This window comes from Erinaceus europaeus, chromosome 17 (assembly GCF_950295315.1).
Source record: "Erinaceus europaeus chromosome 17, mEriEur2.1, whole genome shotgun sequence".
Lineage (NCBI taxonomy): Eukaryota > Metazoa > Chordata > Mammalia > Eulipotyphla > Erinaceidae > Erinaceus > Erinaceus europaeus.
Window position 1 is genome coordinate 63,963,550 of NC_080178.1, and position 26,544 is coordinate 63,990,093.

The window sequence follows — 26,544 nt, forward strand, 5'->3', positions numbered from 1 at the left end:
ATTCTGAAAGAGTTCTTTCTTAATAGCAATATATTAAAATCAGATGTTTATATACTAGAGAAATTGGCATGTTATCTTTGCATGGTGTGCATGTTCTGTGAGAATTTTTATTTTATTAGCTAGCTCCTGAATGTACCAAGTGATAGAATTATTAAAAATTGTATTTTTGTTGCAAATTCACTGATTTTTTTCCCAGCTCACTGAATTTTCCCTAAACAAACATCTCTGATGGATTTTTTTCCCCCTTTAATGTCAATATATGTGGCTTTTCAAAAGTTTTTGTAGCCTGAAGAACTACTGTGTAAGGAGCCTGGAAACACTGATGTTTATGTGTGAAATAAGTAACATCTGCTTTTCTTGGCTTTGTATTTTAATACTCTTTACTTTCTATCTTTTGTTTAGAACTTTTTTATACTTTCTGTCTAAATATCACTTAGGTTATGATGGCTTTATTGTTTCATAGCCAGTACAACTCTGCAAATGTTGTTTCAGCACTTTACTATCAATTATTCTTCCAAGTAAAATTAATATGGGGGATGGGATACAACTCACCCAGTAGAACACATATATGAGGGTCTGGGTCTAAGCCCCTGACCACCACATGGGATTGCTATTACAAAGGGAGAGTTTCATGAATGGGGAAACAGTGCTGTGGTGTCTCGCCTTCCTTCTGTGTGTCTCTCCCCTTCTCTGTCACTCTCTATCTATCTGAAAGAAAGTAAAAAAGTCTGGGTATGTGAAATTGTGCAGGTGCAAAGTCCCATTGAAGCTCTGGCAGCAAAATAAATAAATTAACTAATTAATAATGAACTTCTCTATTTATGTGTGAGGAGGTTGTTTTGTTCAGGTCCTTGGGTGATTCTAGCACCCTCAGACTGACTTTTCCAAACTTTTTACTTTAAGTATATAGAAAGAAGAATAGAAAGAGAAAAAGGGAAGCAGGTGGTGGCTCACCTGGTTAAGTGCACACATTACAGTGTGCAAGAGCCTGGGTTCAAGCCCCTGGTTCCTACCTAGGGAGAAAGGTTCACAAGTGGTGTAGAAGGGCTGCAGGTTTCTCTCTCTGTCTCCCTCTCCTCTCTCAGTTTATCTCTGCCTCTGTCCAGTAATAAGTAAATAAATAAACAAATAAATAAATTTAAAAGGGAAAGAGACAAAGGGAGAAACACCTTAGCACCATTCACCATCTGTGGGCTTCTCCAGGTGGTGTGGTGCTCCCTGAGGTGCCAAGCCTTGCATGTGAGGAAATTCCTGCTCAGGGTGAACTGCCTCTTGGCCCCTAGTATGAACTTTTTGCTTTTCCTTTATTTGAAGTACTTTTCATTGTTACCATTTGGTTTATACTGCTTCTGTCTCATTTGGAGAATGTAGATTGTGCTCCCTCTCCCCATAAGAGCCAGCTAAATTTTCTGCTGTGTATTAATTAGCGATAAAAATGCCCACTTCCTTAATTTAACTAAAGATATCAACTTATAAAGTATAGTCTTAATGTATTTGCAAAATGATGGGTTATGGAAATATTTACATCTACTCAGAGTGTTTTATCCAGTTTTAAAGCTGACAAGTTAAGCAGTGTCAGATTGCTGTAAAGGATCTGCATGCCTGTGTTTAATCTCTAGACTTACCCTGCTGTACCAGCATCAGGCAGTTTGAAGACCTTTGTTATGATTCAGGTCTTACAGACCTTGCCATTAAATAACTCTGCCCCATGCTACACTGACCCCACAGCAGGATTCTCACTCCTGAGGTTTCAGTGTCTGGAGCTTAGCTCATGGTTGCAGTCTGTTGAGAAGTATTTGCATCTTGATTCTATCATTCAGCTATTTACTTTTCCTCTTAGCTCTTTGTCATGAGAATTTGATAGTAGCAAGCTCCTTGAGCAACACCTTGCTATGTCTGCATGTTAGTTATTGAACACAAATGGTGTTGCTTTGGGAATTTCTCTTAAAGTTTGTGGTGCATTGAATATTGTTCAGCAAAATGTTCCTTTCCTGCACTTTCTTTTTGAGGCAAAATACGCATCCCTGACTCACTGACTTTGAACCATGGTCGTACAACTTACCTGGACTAATAGAATGTGGATAGAAGTAGCAGTAGGTCCTGTCTGAGATGAAGTTTTAAAAAGCTGGCATGTTTAGTGGCCCAGGAAGTGGTGCACTGGCTAGAGTGCAGGCTTAAAAAAGTTCAAGTCGTGGGTGGGGAAGACAGCATAGTGGTAATGCCAAAGGCTTTCAGACTTGAGGCTCCTAGGTCTCAGTTTCCATCCCCCAGACCACCATAAGCCAAAGCTGAGCAGTGCTCAGTGTTCTCTCTGTATCTCTTTCATGAAAATAAAATATGTTTTCTAAATGAGGTCCTGAGTTTGATCCCTTGCATTATGTATGCCAGAGTGATGCTCTGATTCACTTGCTCTCATAAGTAAATAAGTAAATATAAATACCTGTTTTTTTTTTCTTTTTTAATGAAGCATGGCTAGTTTCTTCCAGCATTTTTGTACTTCTGCCATTTACTACATTAAGAACTTGCCCCAGGTAGCTACTGCCCCTTTAGACTGGCTGCCAGAGGGAAAGGACCCTCACAGCCTACAGCAGAGATTCAGCATTCATATATTCATGAATAATCTTTGACTTAGTTGAATAATCTCATGAATTAATCACCAACATCACCATGAATATTATAGACCATTGACATTTTTGCAATATTTTGCTACATAGCATTCATTGTTTTGTCATAAACACAGTCAACCAAACCATTTTGTTTTGGTGGAATCTTCTCTAAAATGCCTATTAGCTGTAAACAGTAAATTGAGCCAATGGTGGACTATCATAAAGCCCAAGTGAAGGGAGAATAGAAGTAAATTTGGGGTCACATACGTTCTGAAGGTCCATGGTATGACATGTCTTGTGGAAGAGGAAGCTAAGGGTTTAGCAGGGCAACATTGATGAGAAAAAAACTACACAGTTTCACACCCAAATATATAATTGTAAACAACTCACTGCCCCTGCAACCAAAGTTCCTATGTTGTTACATCAAATAGAGATCTCTCCCTGCTTTCCCTTCATCCCCACTTTCCCTCTGTTAACCACCATAGTATGTATTCACAGAGCTAAGAATCAAGTTGGCCATTATTATTTTAAAGTTCATTTGTTTCTTTAGGTATTCCAGTTCCATATACTTAGTCCTAAATGACACAATATCATCTTTTTAATGGCCAACTTATATTCTTTTATAATTTCTTTACTCTGCCATCTGTTGATAGGCAGATAGGTTGATTGCATATTTTGGGACTGGCAAAGTAGCTCACTTGAATAGTGTGTTGCTTTGCCCTGTGCATGATCCAGATTCACAAAAATCATTTTAAAGGATCACTTACAAAAAGGAAGCTTTGTAGCTGTGGTTTCTCTCTGACTCTGTCTCTGTCTAGAAAAATCAACCTAGAGCAGTGAAGTCCTAGAGATGACCAAAAAAAAAAAACAAGACTCACACACCACATTTTGGCTATTGTGCATCATGCATCTGTGAAAATAGGGATGTGGTCATCCTTTGGGGTGTCCAAGCAAGGATAGCAGTCACCCTTTTGAAACGGCCTTTTCATGTTCTTTGGATATTTGCTTAGAATGAACCCCTAAACTTAAAAATGAGTTTTGTTTTTAAATCGTTTATTCCAAACATAAATTTGTTTTATGATTCTTTACTTAAAAAATCACTTTGCTTATATGAGCAATATTATTATGTGCTGCTTTTGTGGTGAAACTATTAATATAGTATGTCAGATAAAAATAGGAATGTTAGGAGCACCATGTTCCTACTGTGGGAAAAAGAATGACTAGAGAACTGATTAGGATAATTGGAAAGGCTATGCCATTGCTAAGCTGGGATTGAAATGGAGTTTGTAACCCAGCTCATGTTGGATGCCATGTCAGAGCCCCCTTTGGGAAGGGACCCCCTCCCCCCCTTTTTTACATATAGTTGTTGTGGCAACTTGTTTCCTGCGGAGCCTGGTCCTCCCAGAGAGGGCACCTTCTCCTTATTAACTTAGTAACATGCCTCCTGTCTGATCCTTATCAAGGTGATATACAATATAACAATGAGTTTGAACGCACAGTGATAAATATGAAAGCAAATTCAGCCTCTTGTAGCTAAGTACTCTGTCAGGCAGGATCATTGCTTTCACCAACAGTCTGGTCTGAAGTTATCTGAGGCTTGGCAAAAAGAGATTTACTTCTCCTTCACTCACTAGTTTATTGCAAGAATTTGGTGAAAGGCTTTTAAGTGATTTAGTTGCCCAGCCCCCTTTCATCTTGAGGTGTATAGATGTATTAGGCATTGAGGCTCCTCTTCTCGACCTTTTACATTACACTGATATAACAGAAAGTGAAGGAGGAAATGGGTTTGTACATGGGAGGCCAGACTTGAAAGTGGTACACATTATTGTTCCTTATGCTCTTTTAGCTAAAAAACACGACCATTTAGGCCACAGCTGGTTTAAGAACTGGCCAGGGAAATATCATCAGAGTGCTTGTCTTGAGCAAGCAGAGAGCAAAATCCCAGGGAAATTAGTGGTCTCTGACACATACATGATTCAAAACACATTTTTTAAAATCTGAAAATAAAGTCTTTTAAACTAGCTATAGTGTCGTTGTTGTAAGAAAACAATAAAAGTCTTAAGTAACACTAGCTGAGTAATTTCTTTACTTACAAAAATGGTTGGTGGGTCTTGTAACCAAGATAACAAATTAAACAGATAGAAATGTAAAAATAGGGAGTCGGGCTGTAGCGCAGCGGGCTAAGCGCAGGTGGTGCAAAGCACAAGGACCAACATAAGGATCCCGGTTGGAACCCCGGCTCCCCACCTGCAGGGGAGTCGCTTCACAGGTGGTGAAGCAGGTCTGCAGGTGTCTATCTTTCTCTCCTCCTCTCTGTCTTCCCCTCCCTCTCTCCATTTCTCTCTGTTCTATCCAACAACGACAACAACAATAATAACTACAACAATAAAACAACAAGGGCAACAAAAAAGGGAATAAATAAATAAAATAAATATAAAAGAAAAGAAATATAAAAATATATATTTGACAAGTTGCCCCAGAAAAGTGGAGAGTGGTGAATACTTGCTTATGAAGACCAATATTATTTTCATTCACTACTGGATAGCCTTTTGGTGATTTAATCTTAGGCAGAGAAGTAACACTTTATGTAAATGTTAAATATTAGCCAGCCTTTATCTGCAAAACAGAGCACTGCTCTGCTCAGGCTTATACTGGTGCTGGGGACTCAACCTGAGGCTTTTGGTACCTTAGGTATGAAAATCTGTTGTGTTAACTGCTGAGCTATTCTCTGGCCAAGAAATGAACCCAGGACCTTGCACATACAGTGAGCTGCTTTCCTGGCCCGTGTGTGTGTGTGTGTGTGTGTGTGTGTGTGTGTGTGTACTGTTGTTGTTGTTTAGAGAAAGAATAGATAAGGGAGGAGGAAGGGACACTAAGACGCTACTTCATCATTCTTTGTGCTGTCTATGGTGCCAGAGAAACGTGCTGTATCACTGAGCTACCTTCCCAGCCTCTATGCTTTTTTTTTTTCCTTCTCTTTTTGCTGCTTCTTTTTAAAGGTTTACTTCTCTAACATTGTAGATGATCCATTTAAATTATTTGTGTGATCCTGTGATTTAGTAATGCTGTGTTAGTTGTGTTCTGAGCTCTTTCCCCTCCTGGTTTTTTGAGTGGCTGCTCTGTATATATCAGTGGAATAAATCAACCAGAAAAATAGGATAGTGGGTTAATTATCATCTTCCAATTTATCCTATTATTATAGGTGTGTATGAATAAATGTATATGTTCTATCTAAGCTGCATGGTTGTCATTTAAAATAAATTTTTTTGAATTATGAAAAATGATAGAAATCAATAAAAATTCAAGGAGTACAAATAGACACTAAATAGAAAGCTATAAATCCCAAGTGACTGTCTTCTACAAAATGAAATAGAAATTATCGGGAGCTGGGTGATAGTGCAGAGGGGTAAGTGCATGGACTGACCTAAGGATCCCAGTTCAAGCCCTGGCTCCCCACCTGCAGAGGCATCGTTCTCCCTCTCTGTCTTCCCCATCTCTCTCGATTTCTCTCTGTCCTATCCAACAACAACAACAGCAATGATGACAATAACAATAAATACAACAAGGGCAACAAAAATGGAAAAAAATGGCCTCCAGGAGCAGTGGATTTGTAGTGTAGGCACTGAGCCCCAGTGATAACCCTGGAGAAGGAAGGAAGGAAGGGAGAAAGGAAGGAAGGGAGGATGGAATTGCCAACCTCCTGGAAACTCCCTTGTTCTCAAGTAGAACCTCTTCACTTGTCCCTAGATTCATATACAGTACTTGGTGCTTTTCCTACGAGGGATAGAGTGTAGGCATCTCTATTATTGTACTTTAATGGAATTACACTGAACATACTCTTTGAGACTTACTTTGATACTCTACATGCTTGTGAGCTTCAGTCTCTGTTGTTGTATGCTGCTCTAACTTGGTGACTCTTGATGCTGTTTAGTTTTCTGTTGTTTGTATATGCTACAATACTTAATCTGCTGTTGATGAGACTTTTGATTGTATTTGCTGATTTTCATAAAATGCTTTGGTCATCTGTATTGTACATTTACACAAGCTTTTCTAAATTGTGTACATACTAAGAGTAGGGTTTATTCTGTCTCTCGCGCTCTCTGAAAAGAAGTGGAGACACCCACTCAATTCACATGATTTGCCTCTTCATTTTAAGACATTTTTTGGAGGCCAGGAGGTGACTGAACACATTACTATGCACAAGGACCTGGGTTCAAGCCCCCCTGTTGAGGACAAGCTTCATGAACAGTGAAACAGGGCTGTAGGTGTCTCTGTTTCTATCTCTGCCCTTCCCCTCTTGAGTTTTTTCCTGTCTCTATCCAATAACTAATAAATACATAAATAAAGCATTAAAAAGAAATTATTGTCTTTCCATAAAAGTTTATAATTTTCTCAATTGAGAATTTGTACATTTTAATGTTACTAGAAAAACTACATTTATTCTATGACTTTAAAAACATTTTCATCAAAAAATTTTACTGACATTTATAGGTATATTGAAAGGAAATAAAAACAGTAAACACTTTAAAAGCTATAAGAAGTAAATGTTTTGTTTCTTTGTGAAACACTGCTTAATTAATAAGATTTTGAGGGGCCAAAGAGAGAATTTAGCAGGGAGGGTATCTTTGGTGAGTTAAATGTTACCAGTGCTCTTGAGTACATATTTATGAGGAGAGTGGCTGGGCCATTTAGTTGGTCACTATTTCCCAAAGTGAGTGTTCCATTATTTAGTTTCTGTTTTCCACAGCAATGTTTGAGGCCTTCGAGTTCTTCATGAACATTGTGTATTATTGATCATTTTTGTCCTTCTGCTATAGCCCTCCTGGCGAAGTGGTAATAATAATAATAATAATACACATTTTCTTACTATTTTCAAGAGCGAGAAAGGCTGACCATAGTATGGACATACGTAGTTCTAGGGACTGAACCCAGTAATTCAAGCTTGCAAAGCATGCACTCTATCTTCTGCACCACTCCCCCAGCTATAGCATACATATATAATTAAACATGAGAAATTATAGTCTTATCTTAAAATAATATACTTGACATCTGTGAAGAACATCATAGCCACCCTCCTGAGCATTTGAGAAACATTTTCCCTTAAAATTAGGGTTGAATGATTTTGACATTTTCTGCCATAACATGAATTCTGGAAACATTGAGTTCTGTGCATATAGAGAAAGTAGTAGTATTTGATATCTTGTACATAATAAAACAGGTAATGTCCATTTGTCTTGCAGCAGGAGCTAAAGGATGAGTAGGGCAACAGTGATGAGAAAAAAAAGGGAGAAATATTACTTTTGAATTTTGTAGGATCAAAAAGCCATCAGATATAATATTTGAAATAACTTTATTTTCAGAGAGAATTGTCAAATTAAGTATTACAGCAGGTAACTTAAACAATGCTAAAACCATACTACTCTTTCAATAGATGACAAAATCCAACATCCTTTCATCATCAAAACCATATAAAAATGGAAATAGATGGAATATTCCTAAATTTAGTTGAGCTCATATACAGCAAAAAGTACTCAATGGTAGGAAATTGAATGCATTCCCACCTAGATCAGGTACTAGACTAGACAGGGTGCCCACTATCACTGTTACTAGTTCTTGCCATACCAATTGCACAAAAGAAAGGAATTTAAGAGGTACAGATGGAAAGAGAAGTTTAACTGTCATTATTTGCAGATGATATGATTATGTACATAGATAAACCTAAAGAATCTAGCAGGAAGTTCCTGGAAATTATCAAGCAATATAATACCATGTCAGGCTACATAATTAATATACAAAAGTCGTGGAGGTGGGGAGTACAGGTTCTGGAAAAGAATGACAGAGGACCTAGTGGGGGTTGTATTGTTATTTGGAAAACTGAGAAATGTTATGCATGTAAAAACTATTGTATTGGGGAGTCGGGCTGTAGCACAGCAGGTTAAGTGCAGGTGGCGCAAAGCATAAGGACCGGCATAAGGATCCTGGTTCGAGTCCCCGGCTCCCCACCTGCAGGGGAGTCGCTTCACAAGTGGTGAAGCAGGTCTGCAGGTGTCTATCTTTCTCTCCCCCTCTCTGGCTTCCCCACCTCTCTCCATTTCTCTCTATCCAACAACTACTACAACAATAAAACAACAAGGGCAACAAAAGGGAATAAATAAATAAAATAAATATTAAAAAAAACTATTGTATTTACTGTCAAGTATAAAACATTAATTCCCCAATAAAGGGGAAAAAAAGAAAATATATAGAAAAATCAGTGGTGTTCCTCTATGCAAATACTAAGTCAGAAAAACAAGAAATCCAGGAACCAGTCCCATTTACTACAGCAACAAAAACAATAAAATATCTAGGAATAAACCTAGTAAAAGAAATAAAAGACTTGTATACTGAAAAGGATGAGCCACTACTCAAGGAAATAGGAAAAAATACAAAGAAGTGGAAAGATATCCTATGTTCATGGATTAGAAGAATTAACATCATCAAAATGAATATTTTGCCCAGAGCCATGTACAGATTTAATGCAGTTCCCACCAAAATCCTACCCATTTTTTAAGAGAATAGAAAAAAACTATAGAAGTTTCCCTAGAGCCAAAAACAAAGAAACAAAAAGCAAAAGCAAAAAATAACCAGAATTGCCAAAGCAATCTTGAGAAAAAATAACAGAAACGAAAGCATCACACTCCCTATTCGCATACTATATTAAAGGGCATTTGTATTGGAACAAAAATAGACACAGTGACCAGTGGAATAGAATTGAGAGCCCAGAAACAAGTCCCCACACCTATCTATGGACAGCTAACTTTTGACAAGGGGCCCCAAACAATTAAATGGAGAAAAGAGAGTCTCTTCAACCAATAGTGTTGCAGAAGAATGAATCTGAACCACTATGTTGCTCCCCCTGCACACACACACACACACACACACACACACACACACACACACACACACACACACACCTAAATGCCAAGTGGACCAAGGACTTGTATGTTAGACTAGAAACCATCAAATACCTAGAGGAAAATATTGGCAGAACTCTTTTCCATCTAAATTTTATAGGCATCTCAGTGATAAAATTCCAATTACAAGGAAGGCAAAAATACCAATGGAGCTGCGTCAAATTGAATAGCTTCTGCACAACAAAAGAAACCACCACCAAACAAAGAGACCTCTTAACAGAATGGGAGATCTTTACATGCCATTTATCAAACAAAGGCTAGTAATCAAAATATATAAACAGCTCACCAAACTCAGCAACAACAAAAATAAAGTGATCCCATCTGTAAGTGGGAAGTGAATATGAACAGAATATTCACCAAAGAAGAGATCCAAAGGCCAACAGACATGAAAAATACTTCAAGTCATTGATTGTCAGAGAAATGTAAATAAAGACAACCACGAGAGGGAGCCAGGTGGCAGCATAAGAACCTAGGTTCGAGCCTCCTATTCCCCATCTGCAGAGGGAATAGAATACTTCATGAGTGGTGAAGCAGGTCTGCAGGTGTCTGTCTGTCTGCCTATCTATCTCTCCCCCCTTCCCTCTCAATTTCTCCCTGACCTGTCAACGAAAAATAGAAAAGAGGGTGTGGGGGTAGATAGCATAATGGATATGCAAATAGAATGTCATTCCTGAGGCTCCAAAGTCCTGTCCTAGGTTCAGTCCCCTGCACCACTATAAGCTAGAGCTGATTAGTGCTCTCGTTAAAGAAAAAAAAAAAAAAAGGAGCCAGGCAGTAATGAGCAGGTTAAGCACACATGACGTGAAGAGCAAGGACCAGAATAAGGATCCCTATTCAAGCCCCGGCTCTCCACCTACAGAGGGGTCACTTCACAAATGGTGAAGCAGGTATACAGGTGTCTGTCTTTCTCTCCTCCTTTGTCTTCCCCTCCTCTCTCAATTTCTGTCCAACAATAACAATATAATAATAACAATGGCGACAAAATGAGAAAAATGACCTACAGGAGCAATGGATTCATAGTGTAGGCACCAAGCCCAAGTGATAGCCCTGGAGGCAAAAAAAGGGGGTTGGGGGAAGAAAACAAAAAGAAAAATAGAAAAGGGAAAAAAATAAAAAGGAAAAAGTGGCCACTAGGAGCGGTGGATTTGTAGTGCAAAGTGAGCCCCAGTGATAACCCTGGTAGCAAAACAATGAGATAACTACTTCACTCCTGTGAGAATCTCATACATCAGACAGTAACAACAAATGTTGGAGTGGTTGTAGGGGGCAAAGGAACCCTCCATTACTGCTGGTGGGAATGAAATTGGTCCAACCCCTGTGGAGAGCAGTATGGAGAATGCTAAGAAAGAAATGGACCTACCCTATGACCTGACAATTTTTCTTCTGGGTATATATCCTAAGGAATTAAACATTCATCTAAAAGGATCTGGTATACCTATGTCCATAGCAGCTCAATTTGTAATAGCCCTAACTTAGCAGCAACCCAGGTGTCCAACACCAGATGAGTGGCTGAGAAATTATATATATGAATACTACTCATCTATTATGAATGATGAATTCACCCTCTTCACCTCATCTTGGAGGGAGCTTGAAGAAATCATGTTAAGTGAGATAAGCCAGAAAGAGAAGGGTGAATATTGGATGATCTCATTTATGGACAGAAATTGAGAAATAAAAACATAAAGTAGAACTTGGAATGGGTTTGGTAGACTGCACCAAAACAAAAGACTGGGGGGTGGGGACATGCGTTCAGGTCCTGGTGCATGATGGGTGAGAGTGTTTCACAGAAAACTGAGAAATTTTGCATATGGATCAACAAATGTATTTACTTTCAACCATTACCCCCACCTCAATTAAAAAGAAACTGCCATATAGTAACTCAGGTACCTAGTAACTTTAGTTAAAATTTAAAGCCGGGGAGTCGGTGGTAGGGCAGCGGGTTAAGAACAGGTGGTGCAAAGCCTAAGGACCGGCAAAGGATCCCGGTTCAAGCCCCCGGCTCCCCACCTGCAGGGGAGTCACTTCACAAGTGGTGAAGCAGGTCTGCAGGTGTCTATCATTCTCTCCCCCTCTCTGTCTTCCCTTCCTTTCTCCATTTCTTTCTGTCCTGCCCAACAACAATGACATCAGTAACAACAACAATAAAATAACAAGGGCAACAAAAGGGAATAAATAAAAATTAAAAAAAATTCAACCACAAGGGCCAGGTGCTGGCTTATCTGGTTGAGTTCATAGGTGCAAAAACCCAGTTTCAAGCCCTTGGTCCCGACCCTGAAGAGAAGTTTCATGAGTGGTGGGTGAAGTAATGCTGCAGGTGTCTCTCTCCTTTTCTTTCTCTACCTCCCTTTTCCTCTCAATTTCTCTTTGTCCTTTCAAGTTAAAAATAATAAAAAGAAAAAAAAAGAAACCTCAGCACAAAAACATATAGCATTAGTTAACAAATGGTAGGGTCAATATTGTACGTAAAAATATTATGGGGACCAGGTGGTGGTCCACCTGATTGAGTGCACACGTTACAGTGTGCAAGGACCCAGGTTCAAGTCTCCAGTCCTCACCTGCAGGAGAAAAGCTTTGTGAGCAGTGAAGTAGTGCTACAGGTCTCTCTCTCTTGCTTTCTCTCTTCCCCCCTTATCCCCTCAACTCCCCCCTTTCATCTTCTCTTTCTTCATCCTAAATAAGTCAATTAAAAAAATTTAAAAGAAGACATTTTAACAGTATCTTATGGGTTCTTATTTTTAGCCTGTTTTTTCATGCCCTGACTGAGAAAAAGAATGTTTTAATTAAGCATATGAAGTAAGAACTCATTTATTTCAGTTTTGCCAGAGAATGTTTGTTTATCTTGTAAGATGCAGTGGTCAAACATTAGTAAGTCTCTGTATGTGCCTTACTGGCAAGGAAAGGTGTGACACACTGAAGAGACTTGGCATTGATAAGGAAGATATGCTCAGTAGAGAGAACTTGGAGAAGAGATTGTAATAAACTGTGCCATTCATTGATAAATTGTGGTATTGATAAATATCCAGAACACACGTGTGTGCACACATTGACCTCCCCCACTTCTCAACACCTCCCTCCATGTCATACATACAGTTTGTCGCCTTTCCAGATTGGCTTCTTTCACTTAGCAGTATATATATACGCCACCTTCATGTCTTTTCATAGCGTGGATGTGTTTATATATCTCATACATACTGTAGTAGTGTCCTTAATGAAAACACTTTGCCTCCAGGAAGAGGGGAAAAAAACTGCTTGTTTTTCCACATGACTGCAGAACAATTATAGCTTCCACTAGGAGCCCTTCTCCTGTTCCTGGGAAAATAGCTGGGTTGACTGGCATTTGCATAATCGTCTTTAGGGCTATTGTGGGTGGGTTTGGACCACAGACACAGAGCTGCAGACTGGCCACCTGTCCAGAACAAATGAACTTGGCCTCCACACAGCATTATCTGGTCCTTCTTAGCAATGAGTAATTTGATTAAAAATATTGTAAAACTATTACTTAGTAACTGCTTGTGTTGAACTTGAATCTTCTTGTTAAGAGAGAGAGAGAGAAATCCCTCACATAGCTTTGTCTTTCCATGCCCACTCTGGCATAGTTTCATAACTGCTTTTGTGAAATTATCCTCATGAATAGTAATTATTAATGTGGGAATTTAAATAATAAGCTTCAAACTGGTTTTATTCATCTTTCTCTAAATTCCCAGTTAGATGTTGTATAATATTTTCTTTTATAAAATTTTTATTAGAGATAATATTGATTTACAAAATTGTAAGGTAATAGGAGTATAATTCCACACAGTTCCCACCACCAGAGTTCTGTGTCACATCCCTTCCCTTGGAAACTGCGGTAGTTCTCCCAAAGTTGTATAATATTTTCTAATGCAGAATGATTAAACATTTTGAAGTCAGCAAAGAAAGAATACCTAAGATACTGAAGCAGTATCCCACCCACTTCATTTTTTCTTGATTGAATGAATATATTGCTTCATTACTTAACTTTATTAATCATCTGTATTTAGTCTTGATGGGAAATGTTATGGTGATCTTTCTTATAGATAATGAACTGAACTGAATTGAATTGCCATGCTGTAGGCTTTATAGTCTATAGTCATGTACATATATGTGAATATAACTCTCAACATCAAATAAGAGTAAGTTTGCACACAGTTTTAAAAAGTTACTTGGCTAGAGTTATTTTGGGGACCTATGGTTTTGTTCATGTCTCCTTTTTTAAATAAATAAGTAAATAAAAAGATAAACATATTTGTGATTATAGTCACTTACTTATTATTAAATAGTTATTGAATGAGTGAATTAAAAGCTGAATGGAGCCAAGGAACATACACACATATACAAAAATACACACACACACACACACGCACACACACACACACACACAAATACATGTGTGTGTGTCTGTTTGTATTTTGCTTGTTGAGGCCTTTCTCCTACATGACTCCTCTGCCCGGGTGGCCTTTTCTACCTTTTTAATTTCAGATAAAGGAGTAGAGACAACAGCACTACTCCACCATTCATGGAGCTCCCCCTGATGCTCCATGTGTTGCTGGGGTTCCAACACAGGTCCTCATCATGGCAAAGTGTACACTTTAGTAGGTGAACATTCCACTGACCCAGATAGGTTTTTTTTTAAAAAAAAAAAAAAAAAAAGAATTTACTTATGTATAGTATAGAGAGGGAAGTGGGATACAGAGAGGGATAGAGAAATTGAGATACTTGCAGCATTGCTTCACCTCTCTCAAAGCTCCCCACCCCCCCTGCAGGTGGGGACTGGAGCTTGAACCTGGATCCTTGCCCATGGTAACACTTGAGATCAACTGTTTAATGAGGTAACTCCATTGCCTTGCCCCAGGTGTATTATTTTTAATGTACACTAATTGCTAATGTTTTCAGGTTCACAATGGTTTTTTTTTTAAATGTGACAGGCACCATAGGATAAACTTCAGACCTTATGCATACATAGCAAACACTGAGTGGTCTTCATTTTTATTGAGGGAAATAGAGGAGGGAGAGAAAGAGACAGAGGAAAGACACTGCTGCACCATTTCACCTTCCATGGAACTCACCAGGCTCATTACATATTACTTGCGCAGTTCCAGGGCCTCACTTATGGTAAGGTGTGCACTCTAGTGGGTGAGCTCTCTCCTGCCCCCAGTTCATAGTAATTTTAAGCAAAAAAGCTGAGTTCCTACATGCCCCAAGCCCCCTACTTGCCCAACCTCTTATACTCCCAGTGTCCCATACCAGAGTGGCAGGCTGCTTACAGTGCCCCTCCGTCAGTACATTGGTGTGGTATCATATAGAACAGTACTGCTGCCCTCAGAATTTCTGTGCTCCCTCTGTTGGATAGAGAAATTGAGAGGAAAGTGGCATGTATAGAGAAAGACTAAAAGAAGCACCTGCAACATTTCTTCACTGCTTGCAAGTCTTCCTCCCTGCAGATGGCGACCCAGGACCTTGAGCATGATAACATGTGCTTAGCCAGGGGCACCACCACCCAGCCCTCTGTATTCTATCTGTATGTTCCTTCTTCCCCCTGAGACCTAGAAACCCTAGTCTAGGGAGTTGGGCAGAGGCGCAGTAGGTTAAGTGCATGTGGCGCAAAGTGCAAGGACCAGAGTAATGATCCTGGTTCAAGCCCCCCGGCTCCTCACCTGCAGGGGGGTTGCTTCACAGGCGGGGAAGCAGGTCTGCAGGTGTCTACCTTTCTCTTCCCCTCTCTGCCTTCCCCTCTTCTCTCCATTTCTCTCTGTCCTATCCAACAAGGAAGACAATAATAATAACTACAACAATAAAACAAGGGCAACAAAAGGGAATAAATAAATATTAAAAAATATTTTTTTTAAAAAAAAACCCTAGTCTAATACTCTTTTTTATTTTGTCTTTTCCAAAATGCCATGTTGTTGGAATGCTGTACATAGTCTAATGATTGCATATTTATTTCATCGGCTATAGTTTTTACAATGTTTTGTAATCTAGACTATACAAATACAAAGTCTTCGGTTATTATTTACAACTATATATACATACATATATGTAATTTTTGCCTCCAGGGTTATCATTGGGGCTCGCTGTCTGCACAACAAATCCACTGCTTCTGGTGGCCATCTTTTTCAGTTGTTGTTGTTGAATAGGACAGAGAGAAATGGAGAGAGGAGGGAAAGACAGAGAGAGGGAGAGAAAGATGGACACCTACAACCTGCTTCACTGCTTGTGGAGCGACCCCCCTGCAAGTGGGGAGCTGGGGGCTCTAACAGGGATCCTTACTCCTGTCCTTGCACTTCACACTTTGTACACTTAACCCAGTGCACTGCCACCCCCCCCCCACATATTTTAAGGACATGTTCAGAAAATTACTTTTATTGATGGACTGCAATCAAAAAAGTTTGGGAGGGACCAAGGAAGTGACTCAGTAATAAAGCACATGCATTACATGCTTGAGCCCCTGGGTCCTGTTCTCTCTCTCTCTCTCTCTCTCTCTCTCTTTCTCTCTCACACACACACACACACACACACACACACACACAAATTGGAATCCTGCTTTGAGTTGTATTTGAACATACTAAAATGTTATCAACTAATTTCAAAAGTAAGCTATTTAAATTTTGTATTCTTCCTCTCTTTTCTTTCAGGGGTTTATTAAAGTATGAGGTGGGGATAAATCTTTCGTAGATAAACATTTGTCTCATAGGTTGAGCACAGAGAAAGTAATCTGATTAAGGACTTATGTCTAAAATACACAAAGAATTATTTACTTAACAGTAAATAAACAAGTCACCCAGTTATAAAGTAGGCCTAAGAGGTGAGCAGATAACTCATTAAAAAAAGATACACATTAAGAACACAACTAGCTGAACAAGCTAAAACAGTATCAGAACAGGGTTACAAAATAGATGAACTACAGGAAACCATCAGGGGAGAGAGAATAGAATCAGTGAGGCTGAAGACAAAATTAGCAAGATTGAGGACAAATTAGTGACAACTAAAAAAGAAGTAAGAGATCTCAAAAAGAGATTAAGAGATACTGAAAACAACAACACAGACCTATGGGATGAAAAAGAAACAATATATGCATTATTGGCTTACCAGAGGAAGAAAGAGAGGGAGAGGAAGAGAGCATTCTTCAGAACATAATAGCTGAAAACTTCTCTAGTCTAGACAACATCAAAGACATAAAGATTCAAGAAGCCCAGAGGGTCCCAAACAGAATTAACCCAGACTTAAAGACACCAAAACACATCCTATTTTTAATGGAAAGAAATAGGATAAAGAAAGAATCGTGAAGGCTGCAAGAGAAAAACAGAGTCACCTACAGAGGAAAACCCATAAGATTAGCAGCTGACTTCTCCACACAAACACTACAGGCCAGAAGAGAATGGCAAGATGTCTATAGAGTACTCAATGAGAAAGGCTTTCACCCAAGAATACTGTATCCTGCTAGACTGTCATTCAGACTAGATGGAGGCATAAAAACCTTCTCAGACAAGCAACAGTTGAATGAATCAACTATCACCAAGCCTGCCCTGAAAGAAATTCTGGAAGTTCTTCTATAAACAGTCAGACCATCAAAAATATGCCATATATCAGAACACTCTAAGACTCTACAAGAATGGTGTTAAAATATCTTCAATCTTTGATATCAATAAATGTCAATGGCCTGAATTCACCGATTAAAAGACACAGAGTAGGAAGATGGATCAGAAAACACAACCCAACAATGTGCTGTTTACAGGAAACCCACCTAACTCAACAAGACAGACGCAGACTTAAAGTGAAAGGATGGAAAACTATCATATAAGCCAATGGCTCACAAAAAAGGGCAGGAACAGCTATTCTCATATCTGACACGAGAGACTTTAAAATAGATAAGATTTAAAAAGATAGGAGTGGATACTCCTTAATGCTCAGAGGATCACTCAATCAAGAGGACTTAACAATTATTAACATCTATGCACGCAATGAGAAGCCATCTAAAGACTGAAAGAGCTACAGCAATATATTAACAGCAACACAGTCATAGTAGGGTACTTCTACACCCCACTCTCTAAACTTTACAGATCATCCAGGCAGAAATCAATAAAGACATAAGGGAGCTAAATGAAGAGACAGATAAAGTAGAACTATTGGACAGTTTCAGAATCATTCATCCCAAGAAACTGGAATACACATTCTACTCAAGTCCACATGGGTCATTCTCAAAGATAGACCATATGTTAGGCCACAAAGACAGCATCAGCAAATTCAAGAGCATTGAAATCACCCCAGGCATCTTTTCAGACCACAGTGGAATGAAACTAACACTTAACAATCAACAAAAGATTAGTAATAGTCCCAAAATGTGGAAGCTCAACAATACACTCCTTAACAACTACTGGATCAAAGAGGAAATAAAGGAAGAAATCAAAATGTTTCAAGAGTTCAATGAAAATGAAGACACAATCTATCAGAATATTTGGGACACAGCTAAGGCAGTACTTAGAGGGAAGTTCATAGCCAAACAAGCTCACATTAGGAAACAAGAGAAACCACAAATAACCTGATCGCACATCTTAAAGACCTAGAAGAAGAAGAACAAAGGAACCCTAAAGCAACCAGAAGGACAGAAATCATTAAAGTTAGGGCAGAAATCAATAACATTGAAAATAACAAAACCATACAAAAGATCAATGAAAGTAAATGTTGGTTCTTTGAAAGTGAATAAAATCTACAAACCTTTAGCCAGACTCACAAAACAAAAAAGGGAGAAGACCCAAATAAATCAGATACTAAATGAAAGAGGAGATATCACAACAGACATCGCAGAAATTCAACTTATCATGTGAGGCTTCTATGAACAACTATATGCCACCAAGCTAGAGAACCTGGAAGAAATGGACAATTTCCTAGATACCTACCAACTTCCAAAACTAAGTAAAGAGGAAGTAGATGACATGAACAGGCCCATCACAGCTAATAAAATTGAAACATTTATCAAAATCTTCCCAAAAATAAAAGTCCTGGACCAGATGGTTTTACAAATGAATTCTACAAAACCTTCAAAGAAGAACTAATACCTCTACTTTTAAAAGTCTTCCAGAAGATTGAAGACACTGGAATACTCCCTGCCAGCTTCTATGAAGCCAACATCACTCTGATACTAAAAGCAGACAGGGACACAACCAAAAAAAGATAACTACAGACCAATATCTCTGATGAACATAGATGCGAAAATATTGAACAAAATTCTAGCCAACCGGATACAGCAGTATATTAAAAAGATTGTTTACCATGACCAAGTGGGGTTTATCCCAGGGATGCAAGGTTGGTTTAACATATGTAAATCAATCAACATGATCCACCACATCAACAAAAGCAAGACTAAAAACCACATGGTCATATCAGTAGATGCAGAGAAAGCCTTTGACAAAATATAACATCCCTTTATGATCAAAACACTACAAAAAATGTGAATAGATGGAAAATTCCTGAAGATATTGGAGTCTATATATAGCAAACCTACAGCCAACATCCTACTCAATGGTAAAAAACTGGAAGCATTTCCCCTCAGATCAGGTACTAAACAGGGCTGCCCACAATCACCATTACTATTCAACATAGTGTTGGAAGTTCTTGCCATAGCAATCAGGCAGGAGCAAGGAATTAAAGGCACAAAGATTGGAAGAGAAGAAGTCAAACTCTCCCTCTTTGCAGATGACATGATAGTATACACAGAAAAACCTAAGGAATCCAGCAAGAAGCTGTTGGAAATCATCAGGCAATACAGTAAGGTGTCAGGCTACAAAATTAACATTCAAAAGTCAGTGGCATTACTCTATGCAAACACTAAGTTAGAAGAAGTTGAAATCCAGAAATCAAGTTCCTTTTACTATAGCAACAAAAACAATAAAATATCTAGGAGTAAACCTAACCAAAGAAGTGAAAGACTTGTATACTGAAAATTATGAGTCACTACTCAAGGAAATTGAAACAGACACAAAGAAGTGGAAATATATTCCATCTACAAATTTAATGTTATCCTCATCAAGATCCCAAGCACATTTTTTAGGAGAACAAAACAAATGCTACAAATGTTTATGTGGAACCGGAAAAGACCTAGAATTGCCAAAACAATCTTGAGACTGCAGGCATCACACTCCTAGATCTCAAATTGTATTATAGGGCCATTGTCATCAAAACTTCTTGCTACTGGACCGTGAATAGACATAGTAACCAGTGGAATAGAATTGAGAGCCCAGAAGTAAGCCCCACACCTATGGACATCTAATCTTTGACAAAGGTGCCCAGACTATTAAATGGGGAAAGCAGAGTCTCTTCAACAAATGGTGTTGGAAAAAATGGGTTGAAAAATGCAGAAAAATGAAATTGAACCACTATGTTTAACCAAGCATAAAAGTAAATTCCAAGTGGATCAGGGACTTGGATGTTAGACCACAAACTATCAGATACTTAGAAGAAAATATTGGAAAAACTCTTTTCCGCATAAATTTTTTTTTAAATTTTTTATTTAAGAAAGGATTAATGAACAAAAACATAAGGTAGGAGGGGTACAACTCCACACAATTCCCACCACCCAGTCTCCATAACCCACCCCCTCCCCTGATAGCTTTCCCATTCTCTAGCCCTCTGGGAGCATGGACCCAGGGTCGTTGAGGGTTGCAGAAGGTAGAAGGTCTGGCTTCTGTAATTGCTTCCCCGCTGAACATGGGCGTTGACTGGTCGGTCCATACTCCCACTCTGCCTCTCTCTTTCCCTAGTAAGGTGTGTCTCTGGGGAAGCTGTGCTCCAGGACACATTGGTGGGGTCTTCAATCCAGGGAAGCCTGGCCATCATCCCGGTGGCATCTGGAACCTGGTGATTGAAAAGAGAGTTAACATACGAAGCCAAACAATTTGTTGAGCAATCATGGACCCAAAGCTTGGAATAGTGGAGAGGAAGTGTTAGGGAGGTACTCACTGCAAACAAAAAATATGCAACGCTTCACGAATTTGCGTGTCATCCTTGCGCAGGGGCCATGCTAATCTTCTCTGTATCTTTCCAATTTTAGTATATGTGCTGCCGAAGCGAGCACTCCGCATAAATTTTAAAGACATCTTCAATGAAACAAATCCAATTACAAAGAATACTAAGACAGGCATAAACCTATGGGACTACATCAAATTAAAAAGCTTCTGCACAGCTAAAGAAACTACTACCCAAACCAAGAGACCCCTCTCAGAATGGGAGAAGATCTTTACATGCCATACATCAGACAAGAGGCTAATAACCAGAATATATAAAGAACTTGAAGATCTCAACAACAAGACAACAACCCCATCCAAAAAGGGGAGGACATGGACAAAATATTCACCACAGAAGAGATCCAAAAGGCCAAGAAACATGAAAAAATGCTCCAAAAAAAAGTCTCTGATTGTCAGAGAAATGCAAATAAAGAGGATAATTTCTGGAACCATCCGTTCTACCCCAGTTCCATGGCTGCCAGTTCTTAGCAACATCGCCCCGCCAGATATTTGTCGGGATGCGGCATCATCTAAGTTCATTTCCCACGTCTACGCTCAACCGGACCTGCCAATATACGCGGATATCTTCACCCACCCTGTCCAACGCTTGACGTCTCGTCACCCAATCTGGTCCCCTACGCCTACACTGAACTTCTCTGTTCCAGACTCTTGGAAACAGAGTTGGCAGTCAGCTGAGGTAAAGAACAAACACCTCATCACAGACCCCTGCAAGCGTCAACCCGGCTTTGACCTAGCACGTTATGATTGGGCCCTCCTCAATCGCTATCGAACAGGCCATGGCCAGTGCGCCGCTATGTTCCATCGCTGGGGAGCCAGAGACGACCCGAACTGCCCCTGCGACTACAGACAGACTATGACCCACATAGTCAATGACTGCCACCTCTCCAGATTCAAAGGAGGTCTCGAAACTTTACATCAGGCTCAACCTGACGCTGTTGACTGGCTACGGAAGAAGGGCAAACGCTAGAAGAAGAAGAAGCAAATAAAGACAACAATGAGATACCACTTCACTCCTATGAGAATGTCATACATCAGAAAAGGTAACAGCAGCAAATGTTGGAGAGGTTGTGGGGTCAAAGGAACCCTCCTACACTGCTGGTGGGAATGTCAATTGGTCCAACCTCTGTGGAGAACAGTGTGGATAACTCTCAGAAGGCTAGAAATGGATCTACCCTATGATCCTGCGGTTCCTCTCCTGGGGATATATCCTAAGGAACCCAACACACCCATCCAAAAAAAGCTGTGTATACCTATGTCCTTAGCAGCACAATTTGTAATAGCCAAAACCTGGAAGCAACCCAGATGTCCAACAGCAGATGAGTCCAACAGCAGCACGTTGTGGTATATATATACACAATTGAATACTACTCAGCTATTAAAAAGGTGATTTCACCATTTTCAGCCCACCTTGGATGGACCTTGAAAAAATCATGTTAAGTGAAATAAGTCAGAAACAGAAGGATGAATATGGGATGATCTCACTCTCAGGGAGAAGTTGAAAAACAAGATCAGAAAAGAAAACACAAGTAGAACCTGAACTGGAATTGGTGTATTGCACCAAAGTAAAAGACTCTGGGGTAGGTGGATGGGGAGAATACAAATCCAAGAAGGATTCAGAGGACCTAGTGGGGGTTGTATTGTTATATGGAAAACTGGGAAATGTTATACATGTACAAACTGTTGTATTTACTGTTGAATGTAAAACATTAATTCCCCAATAAAGAAATAAAATTTTTTTAAAAAAGAAGAGAAAACACAAGTAGAACCTGAACTGGAATTGGTGTATTGCACCAAAATAAAAGAGTCTGGGGTGGGTTGGGGGGAGAGTACAGGTCCAAAAAGGATGACAGAGGACCTAGTGGGGGTTGTATTGTTATGTGGAAAACTGGGAAATGTTATGCATGTACAAACTATTGTACTTACTGTTGACTATAAAACATTAATCCCTAAGAAAGAAATTTAAAAAAAATAATAATAATAAAATAATAAATCTGGAGATTTAATAGTAGAAAACCAAAAAAAAAGAAAAGAAAGATACACAGATGACAAATAAACATATGAAAGATGCTCACCATCTTGTCATCAGGGAGACAGGTTATTTACCTGTGTGAATGGTGTGTTGATCACAAACAGCACCAGCTGCTGGCTCGGGAAGGGAGCAGCAGGAACTTACCTTCATGTCTAGTGTGAATGCAGAATGATGCTGCCATTTTGGGGAGTGTAACACAGTCTTACTGTGCAATCAAGCAACCACATACATGGGTTTTTACCTAAGTGTACTCAATCCTTAAATCCACACAACAATCTGCACATTACTATAGTAGCATTACTCATAATAACCCAAATGGGGAAGAAGTAGGGACACCCTTCAGTAGGGGAATAGATAAACAAAATGAGCTCCAAACAGACATTAGGATGTTACTCTGTGCTAAAATAAATGGAGGGGACCTGGGAGCTGTCTTAACAGGTAGAGTGCGTTCTTTTCATGCGTGAGGCCTGGGTTTGGTCCTTGACTCCGCATATTATGGAGCAGCCATCTGGTCTTTCACTCTCACAAAACTTTTTTTTTCCCCGACTTTTCCATTAACATTTTGTGTGTGTGTGTGTGTGAGGCATGGAGGAAGCTTTAGTGCATGTTACTAAATTGAAATCAATCTGAAAGTGCTGTATTTGGTATGATTCCTACCATGTGGTGAATAAATAAATAAATAAATAAATAAATAGTGGATAGTTCTGTTTTTGCCAGGGAAAAGGCTGACGGGGCTGTGAGTAGGTAGAGTACAAAGCACCTTCAGGAGAATGAAACTGCTGCTAGTGTTGGTAGTGGTGGTGGTGGTGATGATAGTGACTCCACTATGTGCAGTACAACACAAAGTATTAATCCTAATGTAAACTACGGTGTATAAGCCAATGATACTGTGTTAATAATGTTTCATTGGTTGTAACAAACACAGTTATGCTAGTAGTAATAAGGGAATCTGTGAGGGCAAAGGGTAAATGGGAACTAATTTTAGCTTGATTTCTTTTTGTAAAAATACCCTCAAGTGATGTCTGTTAATTTAATCTCTGTGTATATAATTGTCCACCAAAATGAATAATGATTCAATTATATTACTACTGAGCAAGGACTCTACTAAATTCCTATAATCCTGTTCTATAAAGAACTTATAGACAGCCTTTAGTCCAGTTATTTAGTAATTTGGTATTATCTATCAGAGTGAATCTGAAAGTGTTTTAAGCTTTGAAAGAAGACCTGGACTTGAACCTAGCCTTAACATACTTAAGATTAATTACTTAATTAAAGAACATTTGGGAGCATCTACTTATAGTGGGAGGTCTTGTTTGTTTGGGGGGTTCTAAGGAGGATTACCAACCAAGGACCAAGCTCAAGATCTAGCATGTATCCTATGACTAACTTACATTCCCGGGCCCTGAGTGGTGGTTTTAATAGTTTTAAGGGGGAAAGAAAAAAAAAAAGTGAAGCATATGGTCCATCTAGGCACTCAAGTATTAGCTCCTGAGATTAGTTATACAGTTTTCCATCAAAAAAGGAAATAGCAGAAGACCGTTTCTCATTTGCCTTGAGTATTCAGGCATTCATTCATTCTGTTTCTGTTGAACATTCCTTGTTTCTAGATAACTAAGGGTCAAGCACATTAAATTATGACTTGCTTGCTGTTGGTGCATTCCAGTTTCTGCTCTGAAGGAGGTGCTTATACAGCTGTCTTACAGGCACTTCAATCACGGTCATGCTGACCAGTGCAACACTTCTTGTTGTTTAAAAGCAACAGCAGTTAGCAAGTTACTGCCCCCAATAAAGCCTTCAGATCACAGAGGCTTACAAATAAACATCAACTAATCCAAGCCTTAAACAAAGAACCCATGTTTTCTAACTGGCACTATTTTAGATGTTTTAAAGTTAGCCCCCCACCCCCAATTTTGCCAAGTGTTAGTAATCTCTACTGGAATATGGCACTGGCACATAGCAAAAAATACTTCATTTCTTTCCAGTAATAGCTTCTACAAGTTTGGAAAGAAAAATTCACAAAATGTGGGAGTAAGGCAAAACATTCATAAAAGTATAACCTCTTGGATAAACACTCTGGGGGAAAAAATGAAAGCAAATTTTAAACTGTTGAAATAATAGATGTAGGCTAAGCCAGAGCTTTCCAGTTACTAGGGGCTTCTCTTGAATTGAGCAATAAATCGAGACACTCTGTAGTAGTAAACACGACTTCTGGAATTGGGGGGATGGTTGGCAGTAACTTCAGAATGATTAAATAACTCATATTTATACATTAATGTTGAAAGGTTTGACCTGTGCCTCTGCAAGAGAAAGATACCTTTTACTAAGCAAACATCTAAGTTATGTGCTCATAGTGGCAGTGACATTATGTAAACTAGACAAACACCTCATCCTGTCTTAATCTGACGGGGTTGGTGTACAGATTTTCTTTCTCTGTCTTTGTTTTTATGTTACTGGGACTTTACCAGGGCTTCATGCCTGCATGATTCCTCTGCTCCCCGCAGGCTTTTTCTTCCTTTCAATCAGAGAGAGAGACAGACAGGAAGACCCCATAGCACCACTTCACTGCTCATGAAACTTCCCTTGTGGGGAAGTACTCCTATGTTGTGCTGGGGGCTCGAACTTGGGTCCTCATGTATGATGAGGCGTGCGCTCTACCAGGGGAGCTATTACCTGGCCCAACATACTTTTCCATATAGCATCATTTAGAAGAAGACTAAAGCATATTTTAGATTATTTTTATGTCTCTTATCTACCTTACTGGCAACACTGAGTTTTATGTAAGCATATTAAATTTACTCAAGGTAATACATTCCCAGTTATTATAATGATAGCTCCAAATAAATGTCTTTTTAATGTGTTTTTATTATTCTCTTCTAGTCACTATGATAGTAATGATACTTTATCGTAACTTGAAAAAGAGGCAGGCTTTGGAGGATTTTTTTTTTTTCTTAGGACTATCATTTTTGTTTTTGTTTTTCACACCAGAGTGCTTTATTTAGTTCTGGTGGTGCTGGAGATTGACATCTACTGGGATGTCTAGCTTGCAAGTCCTATACACTCTACCTGGATGTGGGTCTTTTTGAAAGATACTTACTTCTTGGTGAGAGAGACCCTGAAGTACTGCTCTGTGGGATATGCAGTGCTGGGTGGGTGAGGAGCCTCGTGAGTGCAAAACATGCACTCACCTGCTGAGCAGCTCTCTTGAAGAGAGACTGACTTAGTGGAGAACTGCTTTGAGAGTGGGTGATTCCTGAGAATTAAAGAAGGCTTCTCAATAGAGCTATAAGCTTCAAAAAATAGGTTGAATGCTTACAAGTAAAAAAGTTTTCTCCACCAGCCCATCACCCACTTTCCTCTTATTTTTCATGTCACCATTTAAATAAAAAAATTTTTTTTGCCTCCAGGGTTATTGGTGGGGCCCAGTGCCTGCATTACGAATGAATCCACTACTCCTGGAGGCCATTTTTCCCATTTTTGCTGTCATTGTTGATATTGGCTAGGACAGAGAGAAATCGAGAGGAGGGGAAGACACAGAAGGGGAGAGAAAAGATAGACACCTGCAGACTTGCTTGTAAAGCGACCCCAGGTGGGGAGTTGGGGGCTTGAACTGGGGTCCTTATGCCAGTTCTTGCACTTTATGCCATGTGCGCTTAACCTGCTGCGCTACTGCCTGGCTCCCAATGTCACCATTTTTTTTTAAAACTTAAGTTGTGCCAAGCAAGAATGCCCCACATCTTTTCTCAGCTGATCAAATTCTTATTTGCTCTTTCAGACCCAGTCTTAATGGATCTGAAAGATTTTATTTTTAGGATTTACTTTTATATATGAGAGACAATTTCAAATGAGGCAGAGAGAAGAAAGAGCAAATCAGGACAGCACTGCAGTCTATGGGTGGAAGCTAGAGATCGAACCTGGGACTT

General features: G+C 39.3%; 2 protein-coding genes and 1 non-coding gene across 4 annotated transcripts in view; 1 reads left to right on the forward strand and 2 right to left on the reverse strand.

Moving 5' to 3' along the window:
* The window catches only part of P2RY6 (pyrimidinergic receptor P2Y6), a 263,236-nt gene that overhangs the window by 215,133 nt on the left and 21,559 nt on the right, over nt 1-26,544 (reverse strand). The window lies entirely within an intron of this gene.
* The window catches only part of FCHSD2 (FCH and double SH3 domains 2), a 210,808-nt gene that overhangs the window by 59,510 nt on the left and 124,754 nt on the right, over nt 1-26,544 (forward strand). The window lies entirely within an intron of this gene.
* Nucleotides 20,539-20,645, reverse strand: LOC132534116 (U6 spliceosomal RNA). The gene has a single exon (XR_009545795.1). It is a non-coding gene; the product is annotated as a U6 spliceosomal RNA (small nuclear RNA).